This window comes from Opisthocomus hoazin, chromosome 1 (genome assembly GCF_030867145.1).
Source record: "Opisthocomus hoazin isolate bOpiHoa1 chromosome 1, bOpiHoa1.hap1, whole genome shotgun sequence".
NCBI classification, from domain to species: domain Eukaryota; kingdom Metazoa; phylum Chordata; class Aves; order Opisthocomiformes; family Opisthocomidae; genus Opisthocomus; species Opisthocomus hoazin.
In genome coordinates, this window is record NC_134414.1 from 24,773,384 (window position 1) to 24,796,838 (window position 23,455).

General features: G+C 42.4%; 1 protein-coding gene across 1 annotated transcript in view; it reads right to left on the bottom strand.

Annotated features, from left to right (window-relative positions):
* SACS (sacsin molecular chaperone) overlaps positions 1-7,207 on the bottom strand; it is a 67,542-nt gene extending 60,335 nt beyond the window's left edge. Inside the window, exon 1 of the mRNA XM_075419209.1 lies at positions 7,011-7,207. The gene's annotated coding sequence lies outside the window, so the exon portion shown is untranslated. The remainder of the gene's footprint in view (positions 1-7,010) is intronic.
* Between the last annotated feature and the right edge of the window lie 16,248 nt (positions 7,208-23,455).

Consider the following 23,455-nt stretch of genomic DNA (forward strand, 5'->3'; position numbering starts at 1 on the left):
AGACTGTCCATTTTTCATACTTCATTACCAAACTAGAGTTCTTGAAGATATTTTTGGAAGAGGACAGTAATGAGGAAAGGCAGCAAGCAGATAAAGGCAACCACAATTTTGTTCCTTCCCATTAGCACCAGCCAGTAGCGACATATGGTCACATTATGCAATGCCATTTCAGACACAAGATGCCCAGTGCCTCCTCATCATCCTCACTTGATTCAGATCAGCACATATCAACCTCCAGACTTTTGTGGGAGAAAATACTGAGAGGTTCAATTGGAAAAATAACACAGGAACATTAGAGACAGTTGTTATTAGCCAACCAAAAAAGGAAGTCAGCTTCATGGTGCTGGAGAAGAGTGTGCACAAGGGCTGCAAAGGCTTAGAAAGTAAGGACAGGCAGGTCATGCTTGATGCTTAGGAAAAGAGAGAAATCAAGAAACGTATAGAGCAGGGCAGCCTTACTCCAGCGGCAAGTCAGGAAAATCATTTGCACAACAGCATCTGGCTCAGTATCAGCAGGGCATGACTGTAACTAGAAAAGCACAGAAAAGGATGCTGTTATATTTAAGATCCAGGACAGAGAGAAAATTCATTTTATGCAACAGGAGAAAATCAGAGACAGTCACAGGGCAGAGCAGACGGGTTAAGAAGAGTTCGCATTCCACCCATAAAAGACCACTTCTATTTACAGAAATGTATATAGCCTTTAGACCAGCTGGACGCTGTCTCGCTTTCTGTCTTGGAAACGTATGCAGTGCTTGGACTGTGCCTACACTACTACAGCCCTGTGCTCCAAGAGCAGCAATTGGTCCCCAGTGTAAATGGTGCATACTGGCTGACGTGCTCAAGGTCAGAACCAGGCTAGATCTGGGCCCCACACCCAGTGTGCACCCCTGCTCCTGGGTCTCTGTGCCGCATGTGACATCGCTGTGGTCTTGGCAGATTTGTGGGGACTTTGAAGGAACAGTAGGTTCTTTTTAGGTCAAAAGGCCTGAAATAATGATGGGTATGTTGTGTAAAAATGCTGCTTTGATAGCATAAGGTCACTACCACAGACTTAATGCTGCATGCCTCCATAACTCATGTTGAGGAGAGAGACAGGTCCATAAGAAAGAAGTGGGGAATATCTTACCGGCTGTCTTCTTTCTCCAGAACAATTCCACATAGCAGCCAGACAAATCTTCCCACAAAATACAGGGAGCTGTTTCAGAAATAGACTCAAAAGTGAGATGAGCTCCGATGAGTGCTGTTCATCTACCTGGCAAAGGATGTTGTTCAGATTAACAGATAAATACTTCTGAAGTGTTTGTTGTAAGGCCAAATTTTATTTTCAGTTACTAATATTGATAATAAATAAATAAATTTTCTTTATCCTCTTCAGTTCCTCCAAGCCTACATTTTTATAAAAGCAGCAAGAAGGGGTTCTTAAGATCACTTTGTACTTACACAAGTATGGATAGAATTTGACAGACATGGCCAGAAGTATTTTCAACTCTATGGCATTTGTCAGCCAAAATTGATGACAAATGGTGTGGGATTTTCTGTCCATGACTAGTATGCTTTTAAACAGGGAATTTATCCATATGAATTTCTTCTTCATAAGTAGGAGGGCTTGTCTCTAAACTGGGACATGCTATGCTGAAAATTTTCTTCTAGGAATGCCAATTGTTGCAGAAGCAAGATTAACGTAGAGATTTGGCTTGATAGAGCATACCAAAACAGTGGGGAGAAAACTTTTTGAAAGCTGAACATACTGAACTCCTTTGCTGATGCTGCAAACCAGTGTGAAATGTAGCCTGTTTGTTTAGCAGGTGTCATTCACCACAGCAACTGTTGAAAAGATTCTTAGACGAACTCTGCCAAGATTTGGTGTGCCCATGACTTGACATCTCTTCCTTTTCTTCTATTGCTTCACAACATACCTAATTCTAGATGTTACTTTCTGAATACGTATTTCAATGGTCTATTTTTGTCCTCATTAAAAAGTTTAAAAAGGTGGCCTAACACTGAAAGAAGATGACCAAGAGACCAAATATGGACATTTCAACATGTGAAACAGAAATAACGTTATTCACAAACAGCTATATTAAGCAACAGGGGCATCATAAAGCTGCATTCACAAGTGTTTGTGGAGTGTTTTGAACTACTTGATTAAACAGCACCTTATTAGTGAAAATTATGATTAATGAGAAGCTTATAACAACAAAGCTCTCTCTGCAGGCACTGCAATAGAAAGAAAGAAAGAAGAAGCACATTTCAGATTGGAGCTGCTAAATTAATAAATGAAGCTCTACAGAAAGGATATTTGGAAGATTTTTTAGGCTGACCAAACTGAACATGCACTTTGTTCTAGTATTTCTAGTCTTTTCTAAAACTTTCAGAGCTTATTGTTATTCCTCTTAATCACAGTATTTTACAACATGAGGAGGGAGATGCTAGAGATCAAGATGAAGGGTCAAGCAGGAGCTCCTGGGATCAATACGCTCAACTGAGTCTGAGCAATTTTGTTACTCCATTATGCAATATACTCCACATAAAGCAAGGTGGTGCCTTTTCTATCCTGCTATAGCACTGATCCATTAGAGGAAAAGGAGACGTGGTTCTTCTCATTTATTATTTATAAGACAGGGCATGCACAACTTGTCTGACATCATCCTTGTCACAGCTAATGAGAAACTGAAATAAATCAGGTTTTACGGCATCACAGAAGAGTTGAAAAAGCTCCCTCAGGTCTAATGACCCATTTTTCTGCAGTAGGAGCGTGCTTTCTAACATAGGCAGCCAAATAATTTATTGTATATAGCTGTATATGTCCCAAAGTGATGAGCTGTCCACATTGTAAAAACATCCAACAACCAATATGATTTAAAGAGATGTGTTTAACATTGACAGAAGTAACCAAAGGAAACCAGAAAGCACTTTAAGTTCTTCAACTCTTAAACCTAATTCGCTGTGGTGGATCAACACTGTTAGGCTGAGACACTGCATGGCACAGGACTGCTGGGGTAACACAAGCCTATGCCAAGAGCCAGGGAAGTGTTTCCAATGCCAGTCCAATAAGAAGATGAAGGTAATGAGATCAAAATTACTTGTCAGCAACTGGAAAGAGATTCCACGTCACTCTACAGTGTACAAATCACCCTCTAGTGCACAGCCTGCTCCATCTCTCGTCCATGGACTGCTCCAGACAGAGAGCCTGGCTCAGCATGTGCTTATCCTGGTCCCATGCAGGCATGAGCTTGGCTGCACCTCTGAGCACAAAGGAGAGAGCTAAGGACCTGAGCAGATTTTTCTTCCCTAGCTCTCTTATTTAGCAGCACATATATGGCCAGGGCCTCCAAATTCACCCTTAGGGAGTAGGAGAAATGCGAGATGCTGATGGAAGATTAGGGCAGACCAGGGACACTGCTGTTACAAAAAAACCTCATAAGAGTTTATCAGAGGTGGTAACTCATGTAGGAATTGGCCTGGGAAGGAGAAAAAGAAAAATATGGAGGGAGAAATTTGAGAAGGAAGGGAGAGGTTTACAGAGGGCAGATTACGGGAAAGGGCAGGTAGCATAAGCAAGGCTTGAGAGCACAGTACTGCAATTCCCCTTCACTCCCAAAGGGTTTGTAGACATCTCCTGACATTAGCAATTTCTTTCATAGTGCGAATGATTTTATGGAACAGGACTTGGCGACAGCTGGTGCCCGCTTGTAAAGCACATGAGACCACTATGAAGCTACTATCATGTTCTCCAGGATCTCAGCTTATATTAGTTAAAACCTGACAATAATTTTGCTGTTAATGCTGCAAAGCTCCACCATGTACCGTATATAACTAATAAAGAGACAGCCAGGTAAATTAGCCTGTCCTAAAACAAGGTACAAGCTGCTCCTTTTGCTTCACTGAAGCTTTCACTAAAACTGGTAATTTAAATACTAACATTATTATTGTTTCCTTCTTCATGGGACACCAGAGAGTTAAAGCTCTGACGTTCACGATTTTCCACCAGCTGTCTTATCTCAAATAGCTGGTGACTGGGATATGCACCCAGCTGTATCATTCTCCTGTAAGAAAAAAGATTCTAAACCTTACTGCTGAGAGAGCCTGGGGCACATTCACGCCCTCCTGAGAGGTCACCAGAGGAGCTCAAAAACACCTGCCCCATCATGTCCCGAGTGTGGTCATCTCCTACCAGAAATGCTGCCTGACTTTGGTTTCACCTGGGTGGAGGCAATTTCTATAGGTAAGTTCAGGGAAGACAACTAAGTCTCTTTCATTTCTAGTCTGACCTTCATGGCTGCACATTTCTTTGTACATAAACACACATAGGTCTTCACAGGCAGTGTGAAACCTTCCTTCCTCACACAGCTCTGGTGTACCTCCATCACAACCAACAACATACTTGTTAAAAATTCCAAACAATGACCATCTTCTATTGAGCTGGTCAAAAAGATGAAAAATGCTAATAAATGAGACCACCCCATTTAAAGCTTTAGTTCAAGACTGCTAAAATGCAAATATATCTATTAAACACACACTTACAAGAAAAATCTGAATATGTTCTACAGAGAAAACCTACTGTACCAAATTAATGTGTGACTTTTATATTTCTTAGCTGAGGCAGAAATAATTGCTGCATGATTGTATGAATAACAAAAAATGTTGCTGAACTAGTTAACACTTATTTCAGAAAAGATTAAATCTTCCAAAAGATAAAATACTTCAAAATCTAGCATACATTTTTTCAATTCCATGTGTATTTCCAAGGGTTCATACAAACTGCATAGCTATACACCATTTAAACTCTTCAAGAAAATGCTACTTTGGATTATAAAAAGCTACACTAATATATTTTAACATAAAAACTCATCCAGTATTTTAGAAACTGTGCTTTTGAGAGTAGGGTCCAAGCAGCCCCAAACATTGTGAAGCACAGTGACCACTGGCTAATTTTAGGTAGGTGGTATATCAGTTTTCCTGGAAGTGCCTCTGGGTTTCCCTGGACTTTACAGGGAGCCTCAGGCAAGTGTGATCCTCACTTGAGCATCTTAGGTCCTCCATACTATATTTTTATGAATCTGGGCCTGTTGCCCTGAAGGCCATAAGAAATCATGGCTGAGAAACGGGAAAGCTATTAAGAAAGACGGATGGAGAAGGAAAAGGTTTTCAAATTGGCCCTGAAAATGCCAAATTGACCCCAGTGTAATTCTGCTGAAAACAATGGAAGTACACAGGAGCTGAACTTTTCCCACTGTCTTCACACAACAGTAGGCAGCCTATAAAACAATTTTATCTAATTAAATTGTGTCACGGTCCTGCACATTTTCAGTATGGGAACAGAAATTCTCTATGTGGGATTGGGTTTTTGTCATCTTTTTGTATTCTTGTAACCCTCATATGATAATGCAAATGATTACTCTCTCAGTCTTTGGAAATACTGTTTCAAACCAGAGATGCTGCTTGGTGTTGGGAGGGTGACAGTCCTGACACAGGAAAGGAAGGGACCAGAATGGACACTGATGATACCACAGCCTCAGCATTCACATTCACTGCTGGAGCACTCCCTAGGTAACAGTATTTTCTTGTAAGCTGATTAAGGGCTGAATTGGGCCTCTTATAATTCAGTTTCTAGTAGCAAGCAATAAGAAGTTGTTTTGCAAATAAACAGCTGACAGAGCTGTAACACCTCTGAGAATGTGAGGTGAGGGCAAGTCCAAAAGAAATGATGGGAAAACTTCCCTGTGTAAGGGAGGCTCTGCCTTATGTCCCCACTGAGGCGATCAGTGTGAAGGGGGCAGAAGCGTGTAGTGATCTGCAGGCATCAGCATCAGGAGCTGCAGTTCTACCAGGTCCCAAGAGAGATGCACAAAGGAAGACAACTCCTTGCATCATCTACTCATCCTCCCTAACGTGCCAGCACAGGCTGCTCATCACAGCTACCCTGCTGTTACCTCCCGTGCTACTGGAGTGAGATCTCCCAGCTGTTTCTGCAGCAGCTGGGTGAATACCAAGGTACAACCGCAGAGGCCATCAATTAGGTGATACACTCTGTTTTAGAGCGAATCACCATGGTCTTATGCAGTACTTAGACAGATGAAAGCAAAATCAGTATTCTTCTAAAACAATGAGGAAAATAATACTCATTACTTAGTTTTTCACTCTTCTGACATGCATAGTTTTAGCTACAATAAAAAATTTTTCCTCATTACCAAAACAATTTGCTGAGAAATTAAGTGCCATAAATTTGCTCTAGTTCTGCTTTTTTACTTGGTTTTAAAGCTGTGCCAGATCATTAGGGTGTATGCAGAATAAAAAGCATCAAATCATTTGCCAAAGAACAAGACATGGGATTTCCTGAAGAACAAATGTTTATGTTTAAAAATACGTACATCTACTTCAGCTAGAGGCAGACCAAAGACAGGAAAATGTTCATTCCTTTGAGTAATAATCATACTTGGCACTCTCTTTGGAAGGGCTATGTTAAGAACCAGTCTCCCAATAGTAACACGCAAAGCTACTGGAATTTCATAAGCTTTCTACAATGGCATGCATAAGAAAAAATTAAGAATAGAGCATTTGACATGAACTAAGCTTGTGTAACAAGTAATTCTAGGGTTCTTGTAAAATAAATCAGCCAGTGTAGCGTGAAAAATTGTATTGTGTATCCCAGAGCTTGAAGGCAGAGCTGAAATTCAGGAAGATGCCTTTGCACAGGGAGGGTGGTACTGCAGCAGTCTGCTAGCACGTCTATAGAGCGGAGCCCAGATGAGCCGTCAGGAAAGGAGACCCAGCTCATGTGCAAAGTCTCATGCTTCACCCACCCTGCCAGCGCACTGCAGCTCGTGGGTCACCCAAAAATCCTGTAGAGACACCGACAATACAGTTATTTGCCTAAATACATTATTAAACGTGTCACAGTCAACGCTACCTCCAGCTGGGAGTGCTAAAAGCATCGCGACACTCATAAAACCTCTCCCACAAACAGCTGCAGTGACCACAGGATCTGCCATTGAGCTCGTACTTACAGCATCGGCTGGGATTAGCTCGGTATTGAACTATTTCTTCATAAACTGCTTCCACATGCTTGTCTGCTCATTGTGCCATTTCTTCCATTGGTTGCTTGTGTTTGACAGCATCTGGACTGCAAAGTGACCCTTTTCCCCCTCTTCTGTGCTGCAGAAGGATGCGTGACCGCTGCTGCAGCCACGATGTATCCACACAGCCCAATGCAGCAGAGGCTTTAGCTCCCCCTTCCCAGCGTGGGTTCTTCTTTCTTTGTGTGGGCTTTTTTTTTTTTTTTAAAGAGATATGGTCCCGACTAATCTCGGGTTTCAGGAGCACAATACAAACTCCAGGCACGGGGTGGTCATCGAACAGAATGAAGGCCAAAATAGCACATTTTCAAGAGCTGCTATTCCGACATAACTTGCATTTGAAGTAAGTATCTCCTGTAACAGATCCAATTTTGTGGTTTGTTCTGTTTCATTCAAACCTACTTCCTAACGTAATGTTGCATTATTTCTTCACTTTTTGCATTTCTTTCAGTTTATACACTAGAAATAACAGATTTTCTGTCTATTTAGTTTGAGCTTGAACTATCCAGCCGTCTCAAAGAATGTTTACATTTAAAATGTTCACAATCTGAAGTCTCCTCTGGAAACATCTGTCTGTATAGCACCTTTAGTAAATACCCTTACTGTTCTGCTTCTGCCTCTCTCCTTTACCAACAGTGTGCTATGCTCATGCTCTTTAGGACTGCCTTAGATTAATCTCTTTGGTGCTGATTACATCAAGGCTCAGAAGTCTGTGTGCTACCAGTAGCATCCTGAGTTTGGTTTCTCTTTTCCAAGTTGGCACAGGTAGCTGTTAGCACTTAGCATTTTAAAATTTAGCTTCTTATGTACTTCGCATTCATATTCCTATTCATTTTATCAACTCTGCATAAAGCAGACCTCAGAAGAATCAGCGATCTCAAATACAGCCTTGAGCAGACACAAAGACTGGACCATTTAAGGCATTTCCAAGATTTTTTGTTCTCTCACCTTAGCCACACGTTAACCTGTCAGGTTGTCCTCCAAGCAAAACCAAGAAACCTTTCCTTTGAGAGCTCTTCTGATCTTGCCAGTCCTCGGGGACTTGTCAGTGCAGAGTGCTGTCCCTCCCCATGCTCCAGCAACCCACCACCACAAACACACCCTTCCAACCTCTGTCAGTCTTCATTTAAAATGCTATATTAATATAGCACTTCACAAGAGCTTCAGGACTGACAAAAGTATGAAATGAGGGATTTCTAGAGAATCTGGAGTTCTCTGTTGCCTCTGCAGTCCTTGGCTGCACAGAAGATGCGCTAGAAATAGCTTGCCTACAGGGTAACGCCTGCAGAGGCACAGAAAACAAATACTGACAGGAAGAAAACACAGTGCTATTGCAGCTTCATACAGACAGAGGACGTTCCTTAGAGAACTCCTGGACTTTACTATGACTCTGCTGCTTTTGGTTAAAAAAAAGGGTTTCCTGCCAAGGAGCTGAGGCTGACTTCTCTCATACTGAAGGTTAAAATAACACAGCAAACACTAAGAGGCATCTGCAGCACTTTATAAAAGGATATATTAATCTTCCAAGGAAATGAAGCCTGTTTTCATGTTAAAGTATATCTGATAGTCAGTGAAATTATTTGTGTTACCACAAACAATTTATCAGAGGAGGCCAACATTCCCATATTTAGAGTCCTGATCGTGAAAGGTCAGGAGGTATCGAGCATAAGTAAGCAACAAATCTGGCCCTACAAGATTGCTTTTTGCAGCACAGACATCAGGGAAAACACATTTTTCTGGCCATCACATCTCAGCTTTACCAAAGTTCACCACAGTCACAGTGAGAACTCCTCACTGAGTTCAAGTAAACAGAAGGGCATTGTAACCAGGCAGAGCAGACGGTTTAGCCAGGAAAACACGCAGTGCCAGTCTCCAAAACATTGCCCTGCTGGATAAGCTCCTGCAGCACAATGATCTCACACAGCTGTTGTGTTGCTCCTAAGTTTAGCTGCTGAAAGCGTCAGCTCCAATGCGGTGGCACGCTGAGAATGACGCCTCGATTCCCGAGCTGGGCACGCGTATTGGCTGCAACTGCCCGGGGCCGTGCTGGCCACGTAGATCAGCAGGGTGGCATTAGTCCTATTTATCAATATCATACCCTGAAAGCAGAAAAAATCCATATAGGGGAGTTGAAATGAAATTACAGATGACACAGGAAAGCATCGCAAGGAGAGGAGTCAATGGGAGGGACAGGACATTGAAAAGAGAGCGCTTTAAATATATTGTCTCACAAACTGCTCTAATTCTTTTTAAGCAGCAGGCATGAAGAGTCGTCACTTGAAATTCCCTTCCTAGACTGAAAAAATGTATTGGGAATGGCTAGCACTATTAACAATCTTCTTACGGAAGAACGTGAGCTGAGGGCAGCCCTATGTCTGGAAACTGAGCCTGAAAGAGCAGCTGGGCTTCCTGCAAGTGAAGCAGGGGAAGGGCCAATTTCCCCTCCAAGGGACATTTTAAAACAAAGGCAAGAATAAGTATTTGATTGATGAATTCACTATCCCAGCTGTGAAAAACAAGTAAAACTAGAAGGCTCATCACCACTGTTGATTTTGGTATAACTTTTATTGGTGCAGTGCAGCCAGGTACTCAAATGGGTCACCCACGAGGCTGATGCCTTATAAAGTTCACCCACCTCCTCCCTCAGCCAGAACCATTCTTCCTACTTTTCTGCCTCTTTTATTTCACCTCCCTCCTCTTCAAGCAGGGCACCTCCTCTCACACCACACTCCTGGTGTCGGTGTCAGCAGCCTCTGCAGGATGCCCACAGAGGGAGAGGCACAAACCCACGACCCCTGCCACCCCTTGGACTCTCACCAGGCACCACTGGTCTGGAGGCAGCCAAAAACCCACGCCGTCACCCACCCGTGCAAGGCACTGGGCCACTGCAGCACTCCAGGCTGAGCAAATGGTTTCATCATCCACGTGCAGCCCACAGTCATCGCCATAATGAGGGGAACTGAAATCTCCCTACAATGGCCACGTGCTGCGTTGACGTAACAGACCCAGTTCAGAAGTTGTAAGGGAGCTTTGACTGCTTTAACTTTGTGGAAAATCTCAGAAGAGGTGATCCAGCCTTTATGAGAAATATGAAGCAAAATTCAAAATCTCCTCCCTATCCCACTGAGGGGGAAGAGTGAGAGAGCAACCGCATGGTTCTTTGTTGCCAGCTGGGGCTAAACCACAGCAGCCATGAAGAACTAGGGATGCAGAAGCAGCTATTTACAGGAGGCTGAAACCATGTCACAGTAGATAGTTGGGATGTAGTGCTCAGAGCATGAGTGTAAAACTCAGAATTGGACCTACACTGCTTCTTAGGAACAGGATAAGATTCATATAACTACATATATATATATACACTATCTACTATATATATTCATATATGCAGCTATATATACATGCATATTGACCAATTACTGCTACTTTTTATGTCCTGTCTTATAACCATCTATCCAGTTATCCGTGCGGTCTTATCCTGTGATCGCTTCAAATTCATTAAAAACCTGACAGAGAACTCAAATGCTTTTGGAAATCTAGGTAGACAGTATTTCCGATATCCCTATATGGTGATTCTCTCAGCTCAAGTAGGTATGTGAGGTTTGATTTGCATTTATAAAATTGATGTTGACTTTTGCCCAAAGGCATAGTTATTCATGGTCCTCTAATGTTACTCTTTGTTAGAAATCTCGTGGAAGTGTCCTGTACAGATATTGAACATACCAGTCTGTAGTTCCTCAGCTCTCTCTTGGAACCCTTTCTGAAAAATGGTCTCATCAGTCACTTTCCAGCGTTTGAGGCAAAAATTACAAGCATGGACAGTCATTCAGGTATTTCATTCCCAAGTTCTTAAATAGACTTCTGGAAAATGTCTAGGTGAAACATCTGACTCTGGTAACTTTTTACTCTTCATTTTATCTACTGTTCTACACATACTTCGCTTCAAGGCAGCTACTCTGTGTAGTTTCACCTGGAAGAATGCATGCATGGAGATTTCCTTGCACTTTGTTGTGGTGAACATAGATGCAAATAACTGATTCAGCTTTTCCTGCTATTTGGATTATTTTCTTTGTTTACCATGGAAGAGCTTTATGGGAAGTGTTTGAAAAACTACATAGAATTAGTTTTGTGCTTTTGCAGGTTGTTCCTCAGTAATCAGCTAAGAGCTGTGTCACTTCCACTCTTGGTTTATTTATGAAAGGATATTTTCCTGCATGAGAAGATGTTTCACCTACGCAATTGTAGCTAATACCTTCTTAAACATGGTATCACATGGAGTGTAAGATAAGCATCAGCTAGCATTAATCATTATGTTCAGCAGTCAGTGTGGAATCATGTTTAACGCATTATTTGCCATTATTTAAATGCCAAAGAAGTACACTCAGGAGAGAAAGATTAAAAGACCCATATGTAACAATTTCCAGACACCCCAACAGATATAAGTAAAGCTATGGAAAACATTTCAGGGATCTTTTATCTTTTTCTCTTGTACGTGCTCTCCGGGGATCATGACAGAAGAGCCATATGTGTGAAATGAGAGGTGTTAAACTGGGTTTTGAAGACAGACAGGTAGTGTGAGTTCAGACTGCAGTGTCAACAAGCCTGCACCCTGCCTCCATCCTGCAGTGAAAAATTATTAATTATTATAATAAATAATAATAAAATAATATATAAAATGTGCATTTATTATACGTGTATATTATAGATAAATATATATATAATGTAATTTTATGTATTTTATTTATAACTATGTTTCTTTAAAAAATCTATAAATTAATTTGATAATCATAATCACTGTCATAAAGGTTGTAGATAACCATTGTCTGCTGGTGTGGTACAGCCATGAAGAAGGAAAGTATGATCTACTGGAGACAGAAAATGGGAAGTTATTAGAGTGAGAGCTGTTTGCAAGATTCTATGTGATTCTGATTTAACCCTGGTTAAGCAGGGTGCCAGGAAGACAGAGAACAGATTCAGAGAAGCCCTGGAAATACAGTTAGAAAAACAACGTTCACCTTGAAAGAAGAGATTAAACCTGCTTTCTTTGTTTACCAGATGAAGGTGAATTAAAAATATGACTGATCATCAGCAATATCTGTGTCTAGCCAGGAAGCAGAAGATATTTTTAAGCTGCTGGACAGTACTAATTTCTTGTTTATAAATGCTCTACTCATTTTTTCATGCATTTTTTCCTTTTTTGTGTGGCTATTCCACATTTCATTTTCACATTTTTTTAGAAGAACCTGGCCCTTGAGCATAACGTTAAGAAGTACTTCCTCCTCAAACAACCATCCTAAATCAGTTTTCAGAACCTTCTTGATAACCAGCTTCACCTTTTACCTTCTGTTTCATCACTGTCGCCTACCAGTGTATTGGTCTCGCTATCAGAAAATTCACTCATGGGGAAAATCTTGTTCATCTTCCCTTATCTGTTTGTTGTCTGGATCAAGAGCTACTCCCTCCCATTTTTTAGTTTCTCTCATGTTTTATTGTGTTTGAGCTCTACCTCATCAGCGGCCTTTTATTTCTGACCTCTGGTATTTCATACTAGATAAGTATAAATGGAGGTCTTCTCCCATCTTTCCTCCTCCATCTCCCCTTGTGCCTTCCCCTGAAATCAGTTAGAGGGTCCAAAGCAATCATTTCAGGAGGTCATTCCAATGGGGCTGAAGACCATGTTTCTCCATGATCTGCAGACATGTCTCAGTCCTAAGCAGAGTTTTTCTTAGGATTTTGCTTCTAACCGGCCTTGTTTCTTCTCTTCTCCTACTCACCATCTGGCTACACAAACACATAGGAGGCAAAACAGAAAGGAACGGTCAATGGCTACAACAACCATGGGCCACAGAGAGCCCTGAAGACACGCTGACCTCTGCCAGCAGCTCAGCACAGCCTGGCCATGGTATTGCTGCTCCCAAAACAGAGCTGCCCCAGGTGCCTCTGCACCTACATTGCGTTCAGTCTGCCACCGAGACACGTACCCACAAACTGGCTGCAACGCGTGTCAAAACATGCACAGAGATAATGGGAGGATTTTGAGTAGTGGACAATTTTCCATGATAATCTTATAGTGATGCTATCTGTCTCCTTTTCATTGTCAAGGAATATTTTTATTTACCAGAAAGTGTAGACTCACTTAAGGGATTAGATGTTAGATGGAGTACTCAAATAAAATAAATAAATAATACAATAATAAATAAAACAATAAACAAAACAATAAATAAAACAATGAATGAAATGATGGCCGTAGCATCACCCCTACCTCCGCTGCTGTCACAGCCCTCAGGCTTAATGGTAGCACTGTACTCAGGTGCACTCTACAGCTGCTTCCTGATGTTACCTAATGGCCTATGATTTGACTCAAAGTGAGCATTGCAGACCTATCCCATCAAAAATGTTAGACCCAAAATCTTTCTTTCTGTCAGTTATCTGAGAGGTGTACAAGAAAAAACTGATTTCACAGGGTGCCATCTCTAATAGGTACTCCAATATTTTCTTTCCATCTTCTCATTCCTGCGTCTCTTAGGCAGTGATTGCCTGATGGCTTTGTACCAGAGTTGTTTCTATGTCTCCTCTAGCAGCACTGCACTGCATTTCTAGCTGCTACATATGAATGTGAAACTTTAAGACTGGTGCTTGCTGTATTTGTTTAAATTTTTGACTGTTTACAACATCAGCTACTGACTTTTCATAATGCCCACTCTTTATTATAAACTGTCGGGGTTGCAAGGTAAGCGTGAGCAGAAGTTCTACCTTTAACCTGGTCATTCCTATAAATATATGGATTCCCTTCACATCTGTGCATTTTGTTAGTCACCTTCCATTTCTGGGTCTAACTGGCATCCTCTGGAAGCCAACAGGCATCTCTTCAGGGAGTATCAATTCACCTAAGCCTCAGCTTCTCTCTGGCCTGAGTAACACCTGGCTCCCAACATTGCACTTCCAACATCTGTTTAGGTTATCACAGGCTGGTATCAGCAGCCTGACATGCCTTTCCTTGGCATATTCCTTGCTGAAGCAAGGCTGCCATCAGCATCAACACCAGCGTGCTTGGAAGTTCTGTCGTGCACAGCGCTCTCAATGCCCATGAGCACTCACACAGCCCAAAGCCTGCCAAAAGTGAGGGGAATTGTTGCTGGGTGGCTGGAAGGCACGTTATTCAGTATGCCAGAAATCATACTGGACATCACAAACAATGATGCTGTTCTATCAGAAAACTAGGATAACATGCCCTCAGTTTTAGTGACAGATAATGGTTTCTTTTCAGCGTTTTTGTAAGTGACTTCAGATTAATTAATACTCTCACTTTCAGTTTTCACGGCATTCCTGGGTTTGGATCCACTTTATCACAGCACTGCATCTTTCAGGCTTGCCAGTTCCTCATTCAGGAGCTCCACCAGAGCTAATGGAACATGCATTTTGGTGAGCTTACGTATTACACTCACATGGGATGCTGGAGCAGACACAGCTTAATTTTCCTGTGCTCTGAACCAAAAGCTATTTAGCTGTGATTAGCACAATCCTGATCCCAACCTATTAAGCTCTGCTGAGAGGCAAAGTATATTAGCTTAGGCTGGATGCCACATAAACACTTGGAGCAGGGAAAGAGTGAGCTCATGTTGGTCTGCAAAGAAATCACGTAGCCGTATCTATTGCCTACATGCATGGATCTATTTCTAATTAAATTTTGTAGATGACACCAATTCGGGAGGCTTAGTGAATACACTTGAGGGCAGGCCATTCAGAGGGACCTAGACAGGTTGGAGGAGTGGTCCAACCTTATGACATTCAAGGACAAATGCAAAGTCCTGCTCCTGGAAATGAAGAACCCCTGGCACGAGCACAGAAGGCAGTTCTGTGGAGAAGGCCCTGGGGTTTGGTGGGCAGCAAGCTGAGTGTGAGCCAACGGTGACCGTGGCAGCAATGAAGGCCAGCAGCATCGTGGGCTGTGTGAACAGTGGAGACCAAGGGAAACCGAGTACTTCTGCTCAGCACTCCTTAGACCGCATCTAGATTACTGCGTCCAAGCCTGGGGCCTGAATACAGGAGAGGCACTGACTAACTGGATTGAGTTCAGCAGAGGCCACCAAGACGGTGGAGGCTGGAACACTGGCCCTGTGAGGAGAGGCTGGAGGAGTGGGCTTGTTCAGCCTGGGCAGAGACAGCTGCAGGGGACCTGACAGCAGCTCCCAGTGCCAACAGGAAGGTCAATGAGAAGAAGGAGCCAGACACTTCACAGAAGTGCAGGAAAGAAACATGAGAGACAGCAGGTGTAAGCTGAAACACGAGAGGTTAAAACTGGTGTACTGGTTTTGGCTGGGATAGAGTTAATTTTCTTCACAGTAGCTAGTACAGGGCTATGTTTTGGATTTGCGCTGGAAACAGTGTTGATAATGCAGGGATGTTTTCGTTACTGCTGAGCAGTTCTTGCACAGAGTCGAGGGCTCTTCTGTTCCTCACACCACCCCAGCGGCGAGTGGGCTGGGGGTGCACAAGAAGTCGGGAGGGGACACAGCTGGGACAGCTGACCCCACCAGACCAAAGAGTCATCCCAGATCATCTGATGTCATGCTCAGCAATGCAACTGGGAGTGGATGTGGTGAATGACTTCATGGATCCCAATCTCGTGCTCGATCAGAAGCATTTTATTGCTCAAATGAATACCTTATATACTAATACAATAGTTACTAGAGCCAATCAGCTTTGGATTCGTGGCTTTGCGAGTGCCAGTTCACGGTTGCTGTTTTCCGGGATCTTTTGCAGCTGGATGTGTGAAAACAACTTATCTCATGAGAACAGAGAAGGGAGGCACAGGATGCACTGATTCTTCAGGGTCATGAGACAGTGCTGTTCTGTCTCAAGTTATATAGTTTCCCACAGGTGGAGGCTGGCGGGGGACTGCTGTTTGGGGACTGGCTGGGCATCAGTCGGTTGGTGGTGAGCAGTTGTTTTCATTTTCATGGCTTGGGTTTTTTTTCTTGGGTTTTATTTTCCATTCTTTTTGTTGTTTTGGTGGGATTTTTTATTGACAACGTTTTTTTTAAAAAATTCTTTTTAATTATTAAACTCTTTTTATCTCAACCTGTGAGTTTGTTTCTCATTTTCACCCTTCCAATTCTTCCCCTCACAGTGAGTGAGTGACTGTGTGGTGTTTAGTTGCCAGCTGGGGTTAAACCACCACTGGATAGAAGTTTTTTCCCCATGAAAACACCCAAGCAGAGGAACAGGTTGCCGAGAAAGGTGGTGCAGTCTCCTTCTTCGGAGATTTTCAGGCCCTGGCTGTATGAAGCCCTGATCAGCCTGGTCTAATGTCAGAGCTGACCCTGCCATAAGAGAAGCTTGGACCAGAGGCCTTCTGTGTAAATTATCCTACAGTCCTGTGATCCCGTGATACTCCATGACCATCCTGTCCCTCTAGTCCATTAAAATTCTGGGCAGACATCACAGCAAAGGCTCCACTTCCCTCCCACCGTGCATGCAGATCTACCTCTTGCTGTACCACGTACCTGCCTGTAAGACAGCTGAAATAGCTTTCTCTGGAAAGCAGAGTAGGAGTAGCTTCTTTGTCCCTTCTTATGAGTAGTTCTTGACCAAAAAAAATACCCAAACAAACCACTGCACTTTTATCTTACTTTCACATAAAAAGGTCAAAAAACAATGATGAGAACCCCTTTATCTCTCCATTGGGAAGCTCAGATGGGAATCTTGGCTATCTGCCTTGAAGATGCACCTGTAGGTGCATTTCCCTAAGATCTCTTAGAAGGTAATAAACAAACCTTTATGAGTAGTCTGTGAGTGTACATTTGTATGTGGTATTGTTCTTGGATTGCCTCAAGGCTAGTTCTGGTCAGGGCTAAGGAGTTTTATTCCCGGACCAAATCCATTGTTCATGATTTTTAAAAAAACTGGAATCAGGTAGTTGGCAGTTGGTCTAGATGATCGGTGTAGGTCCCTTCCAACTGGACTATTCTAAGTACTTCAAGTGTTGTTCTTCAAACTCATAGTTTAGGTATGTTTGGGGGGGGGGGGGGGGGGGGGAATCCAGAATGCAGTGAAGAAACCGAGAAATATTAAGTTATATAAGTATAAAACCACTTTTTTTTCTTAACTCCATGAAACTAATATGGCAGGAAGGGATAAAGAATGGCAGCGTTACTGCCTGTGGAAGGGTGAAGGAGCATGTCCCTCAAACTGGGATGGAAAATCTCTTCTGTCTGGACTGTGTCACCGAAACGACTGAAAATTATATGTACACAATGAATATAGGCACCAATTACTCAGAAAAGCATGAATCTTCACGCAAAGTGTTTTTCTAAAATGCAGCCAGGTGACCAAGTTTAAACGAGCAACACCACCAAGCAGCAGCCACAGCGCCGTTTAATCTCTTCTTGTTCATCCGCGCTCGCGTTCCCGTTTCTCATTTCCGCCCGGCTTCACCAGCGGGCAGGGCTTCGCCGTGGGTGTCGGGGCGGACGGGACCGAGGGGTGCTCCCTCGGTTTCTACCACGAGAGGTCCCCCCCGCCCCGCACCGGGGCTGCACCGCTCCGTCGCGCTCGGGACGGCTAAATCTCAGCGGCTGACTCTGAGACCCGAGGGCGTTGTTCCCCCCCCCCCCCCCAAAATGAATCCCACTGGGAATAAGACCCAGCGGAGAGCAGAGTCTGCTCGCAGCTTGTCGGCAAAAGCGTGGGGTTGTGCTTGGAGCTCCTTTACACGACAAGGTGTTTTAAATGACGGCATTTTCAGATTCCTGCCTCGTAGTCTCATGTTTGCAGTTATACATGACTGTGTTTCAAAGACTGACGTTATAGATGTTGTTCTTTGAATAGGCAGTGAGTTAAAAAACCTAACAAAACCAGAACGAGAAAAAAATGGCATTGACCAAATATTCAGAACGATTCGGAAAAATGTTCTGTCTCTCACTAGCCTTCAGATAAACCCAATTACAGTCAGTTCCCCGCAAAGTTACTTTTAAAATTATAATGGCGGTGCAAATTTCTGGGTGCCAGCGGGTGCCCTGAGCAAATGGACGTGCGTTATATCTTCTTTTCACACAGCGCTTTCCTTATGCACTTCCACTGAAGCTTATTCTGAGCTGCATTTTGGTAGGCATCCAGATGACTTCAGGCACGGGTGTGCTCCAGCCGGATTGTTAATACGAACAATGATTTGCAGTAGTGAAAGCGACACCTATCTGCGTGATACTCGTCAACGTGAAAGGATGGTGCAGGTGGCAGCACATTAGCCTCTCTGTTAGTTTTGGTCAACACTGCCTCTCAACAGTTGTCACACATCTTTTAAAAAAAAAAAAAAACAAGTCATGTGAGAGACCAACTGGTTGCACACTAATCAGCATTGCAGAAGGGAATGGCGAGGAACAGGTCGGCCTAGTTGTACAGTTAGAAAGAACCGGGGGCTAAATATGTCAAGACTCTGCTTTAGCCTTAATCCAGCAAAGCATGTGTTTAATTTTAGGTTCATAAGTGATTCACTGACATCAGTATGGTTATTCTCATGCTTGAAACTAAGCACCTGCAAAAATGCCGTGCAGGATTGGACCTCTCCCTTCAATACCCTCAGTGTTCACACAATAGTGCCCTTTGTAGTGTCTGAAAACCTGGTTCCTCAGCTTCCTTTGCCTGCAGTGATACTGCACGATATGAGAAGCAGGTAGGTTACTTTGGGCCCAGTCCTGCTGCGAGCTCCGCTTCGTCAGGCGTCAAAGCCGTAGAGAGTCTCTCTAACCCAAGCCTCTCAAAGCCTGTTTGCACCGACTGCAGTGATGATGAATCCAGGCTCCTGTTGCATTCTTCCCCCATCAAACTGAGTCTCAGACTGTGGCAAAACAACTTCAGCCTGGTAATTTACAATCATTGCTGCATCAGGGGAACAGCTTTAGCTGGCATAAAACTTTTGCGGTGCCTTGTTGTGACAAAATGCCCTGTTTACTCACAGCCTCCAAAATTCCGTAAGTGACTGCTGATTAGGACACTGTAAGAATACTGTCCAGTAGACTTAAATGTTTGTTTTCCTAAGCTTCCCAAAAATCTTGCTTAGTTCCCATATGGAAAATGTTCTGTAAGTAGATAGATTGTTACCGACTGAAACTGCTGAATTAGCCTGAATATGAATGTACAATGCCTCAGTAACATACATCAGCAGTGTGCTGCAAGACACAAAGCAGAATGCATGTATTTGCATGCAGCTAGTCATAAACGCTTATGCTCTAGTACTAGATGACCTAGGGGGGAAATGAAGTAACCTTGCAAGTGGCTGATTAGAAAGGAAAAATGTTCTCCTGTCATTAAAGAGTGACTGAAGTGGGGAATAAATTTCCAGACCAAAGACATGAACTAAAAGAATTTGAATTACTTTCTGATGCTAAGTATATCAGGCATTTGGACTGTGGCCATTACTGCAAAACTACTGTGCAGTGAGCCAGGAGTCATGTTCGTCGCGTAACTGTCACTGCGGAGGAGTGGGTGAGGAGTGCCCTTCCCAAAGGGCAACAGCACGCTGGTTGCACGGACTCGTGTCGGAGCTCAGTCACGCAGCAAGTTATTACGTCTGTGAAGTGCCGGCTTGATGCCTTTCAGGAGTGGCTTTAACCACGGCAGCGGCTTTTTGTTTTGATATCAGAGACAGGAAAAATATTTGTGTGCATATGTATTCATACACAGATTAAATTCTACTTACAGAAAATAGAAACTACCCCTTAAAAAGGGCTATTGCAGAGAAGAAAGCAAAAATTTCAGAAGCACATGCCTTGTGTCTGGCTGTTTTGTACTTAAACACATAATTTAAAGTTTTGAAAATTGTTAGTGTCTAGTGGGTCTTTCTAATATGAATGGAAAGTGCAATAGAGGGCTTATATACAACTACAAATAAGGGTTTTGAAGCCTAGCTTTTTCTAAAAATCTTAGCAATTATGTAGCAAGAACTTGAACAAACCCATATGTTTATGTCAGGTTCGAAGAAAGAAAAGCATGTGAAAATTTTCTTCATAGGGCACACTTTTCTACTTGTTATTAAACTATTTATGATCACATGTATTTGTATAAAGGGTTTTTTTTCTTATTTTTTTTGTATTTCAGTGTCTTACCTTGTGATGGTTGGTGTCAGAATTACTATAGAAATGGCGAAAATGTGTTGTTTAAAATGTATGTGTCAGCAAATATTCATGCATGGAAACTCGTGAAATGATGTAAACAGATACAGAGGGCATGGCCGAAGTCTCAGTAGCAGAACGTGTGTAGTATGCAAACATCACCAGTGCTGTGACATTTAGATATCAATGTGCTTTTCACCCGCCACTTTATTTGTGCTTTTTGCCTTCTCTTCTGTAACATGCAGACGGTGGTTCCAACACCCAGGTCCTGTCACTTGGTAGAGAAGCTGCCTGCTGTCCTCTGTCTTTGCCCTGACACTCTGCACATCTCTGACTTTACATTCGCAGCAAACCTCTTGCTGCCTTATCACCTAAAGTGTAGGACTCCCTTCTCCAGAAATGTCCCCTTATCTGCAAAAAGAATCGAGACTCTGAATCGGGTCTTTCATTTCAAAGATATGAATCCAAATCTCGTCACTGCAGTACAAATTACACAGGAATTTGGCCTTTGCTGGCTTTGAAGCAATAAGGCAAAACATGTGCGTAATCACTAACATCTGTGAATTTACACATTTCGAGGCGCATTTCTAAATGAAAGTAATGTGCTCTCTGAAGATGTGATGAGTTGAGCAGGCATAAATCCAGCAGCTATACTGGAGGCTGAGATGCAAATAACAGTAAAGCCTTGGCTTCAAATGCTCACAAGGTTTTTCAGAATATAGGCTACACTGGGCAGTAGCTTTATCATAAAAGCTTTTAGGAAAAGCTACAGACCATCATGTTAAAAGTGGCACAGATCAGAAATAAATACATAAAGACAGTATTTGTAGGAAGAGGTAATAAAGACCATATTTGGATAATATAGACCATATTACCTCTATTCGTAAACTTGAACTTGCTTATGACCTTAAATGGTCACTGCTACTGCAGCAGCAAAGGAAGAACACACTGCTCCCAGGCAGGATTCTCAGTTTGAAGTATCTATTTTCTTCTTTACACTCAAGAAGTTTTAAAATATCTAGCAGTTCATCAGTAACCCACCCATGATGTAGCATTCTATTTTTTTTAAATAAACATTGCACAATCCAAAATGTCTAATGAATCTCCTCTGTATCTCTGCACATTGAAAAGGGGGCCTGCACAGAAGTGCTGTTCCCGGGATCCAGCAAGGGCCTCTTGACCATAGTGGAACTACTCTAACCATTTCCCCATCACTCTGTTTAAAAACCGTTCCTGTGCACTGGGAACCATTTGAACATTTTAATCCTGGTAATTGTTTGGGCCTGTAGAGGACTTATCTGCACCTAAGAATTGGAGTTAGTGTGGTAAAAGTTGGAGGTTTTTATTTTCATTTTTTGTGGCTCTGCCTGAAGCACACCTAAGCACCAAGGCACTCCATCGTCTGCATCTGGCTCCCTGACCGGCCGGGTTGGGCATCTCTTGGGGTTCACTGTATCTCCAGCCTGGCTCGCATCCGCAGATGTCCTTCCTATGGAAACCAGGGATCTGGGGACGGATGGCTGTCATGCACATGGGTTTCACCCCAAAATGTGATCCAGACATGGCATTCGTGCACATCTTGATTCAGAAACTAAGATGTTTCCCAGCTTATGGTGTCTAGACATAGGCTTAGTGCTTCTGTGACAACAATTTACGTTTTCCTGCACATAGGTTTCTCATCTGCATAGTGAAGGTATTAATGTGACCATTGTGCTGTCCATGTTGCTTGTTTGGAGTAAGAGCAGCCTCCTGACTTCCTTGTTGAGAGTTAAGACACGAACATTCTGATTTCTATTTAGATCTCTAGCCAGTATAATAATTAATACATGCACAATAATTTCTTGCAAAGTGTTAGGGCATCTATACAGAGAATATAATAGTATCAGAAGTCAAAAGAGCAGATAAAATAGTTTAATCTCTCAAGGATACATGCTTCTTTGCTACACACCTGACTGTGGTGATGACTACGATGCCACACACCACATAAATCCAGAATGCTTATAACAAAACATATGTCGCACCACCTGTTCTCATCCAGCTTCACTTCTTTATTTAACTAAAACAACTGCAAGTGAAATGCAGACTTTGAGCCAAAGAAACACTTCAGCCAGTGTCCAATTTCAAAGGGTTCATACTAAAATTGTATGTAGAGAAATCCAGGAAGAATAACTTTGGGAATTCAAAAGCATAAAAACTGGCAGTTTCAAATTCCGTACTGGAAGACGACCTATTTTTAGAGACAAATGAGAATTTCTGCTTCACTTTAAACCTGTTCTATTTCTGGAGCTCCAGCCAGCTGCCTTCCCAGTAAAAATGAATAATAATAATAGCTACAACATGTGAACACTGGCCTTCTCACAAGGGCTTGCAACTTTAAAAATCATTGCTAATTGTTGTTTTCTGTTGCTGTAATCGCATCCACAGCCACACTCACCTTCAGTGAAAGCAAGTTAAACTTTTGGCAGCAAATTTTGAGTTAGGAATTATTTTAGGTAAATAAATGCAATGCAAGCTATGAGGAAAAGAATGTGTATCTAGACACCTGTTTTTCATTTATAATATTGGATTAAGTTCATCTCATCCTCAAGGCAGGAAAAGGATCATCTGAATCCATCTGTAAGAAGTTGAATAGATGATAACTTATGCAAGAATGCAGAAATTCCCTTTCAACTAGAAGTAAGCAAAATGGGTCACTGGTAATTAAATTATTGATTAACTTGGCCTGCCACCCATTCCACAATGCAAACTGATGTTTATTCATTTAGACAGCAACACATCTCAGCACCCTTCTGAATACAAGAAAGCTGACTGTTTGAACTGGTAGTAGCCTCCCAGTTAATACGTGAATATGGTTTTCAAAGCTCAGTGCTTACTGGGCCAGAAAGAAAAAGGACAAAACACAGTTGGTTTTCATGCTGTCAATATGAGGACTCCATGGCCATCGAAATTTTATAGTGTCTTTTCTACCTGAGAACTCTCTGACTTGGTGGCTCTTGTAGCATATAGTCAGTATGTCATTGGTTTTCTCAGCAAGCGAGAAATGAACTGTGAGCTGGCAAGGGCCAGATGAGACCTCCCTGATCACTTACCATACGTGTGCACAGGGCATGAACTCCTTTCATAATGATAAATCGAGATTTGGAATATATACAAAACACAGCATTAGAGTCTTTTACTTTGGGAAAAGCCTTTTTGGCTACCCTAATAAAGTCCATTAGGCTCTGCATGCAGAAAGGCTTTATTACAAATGAAGCAATGAGGCATGTATGA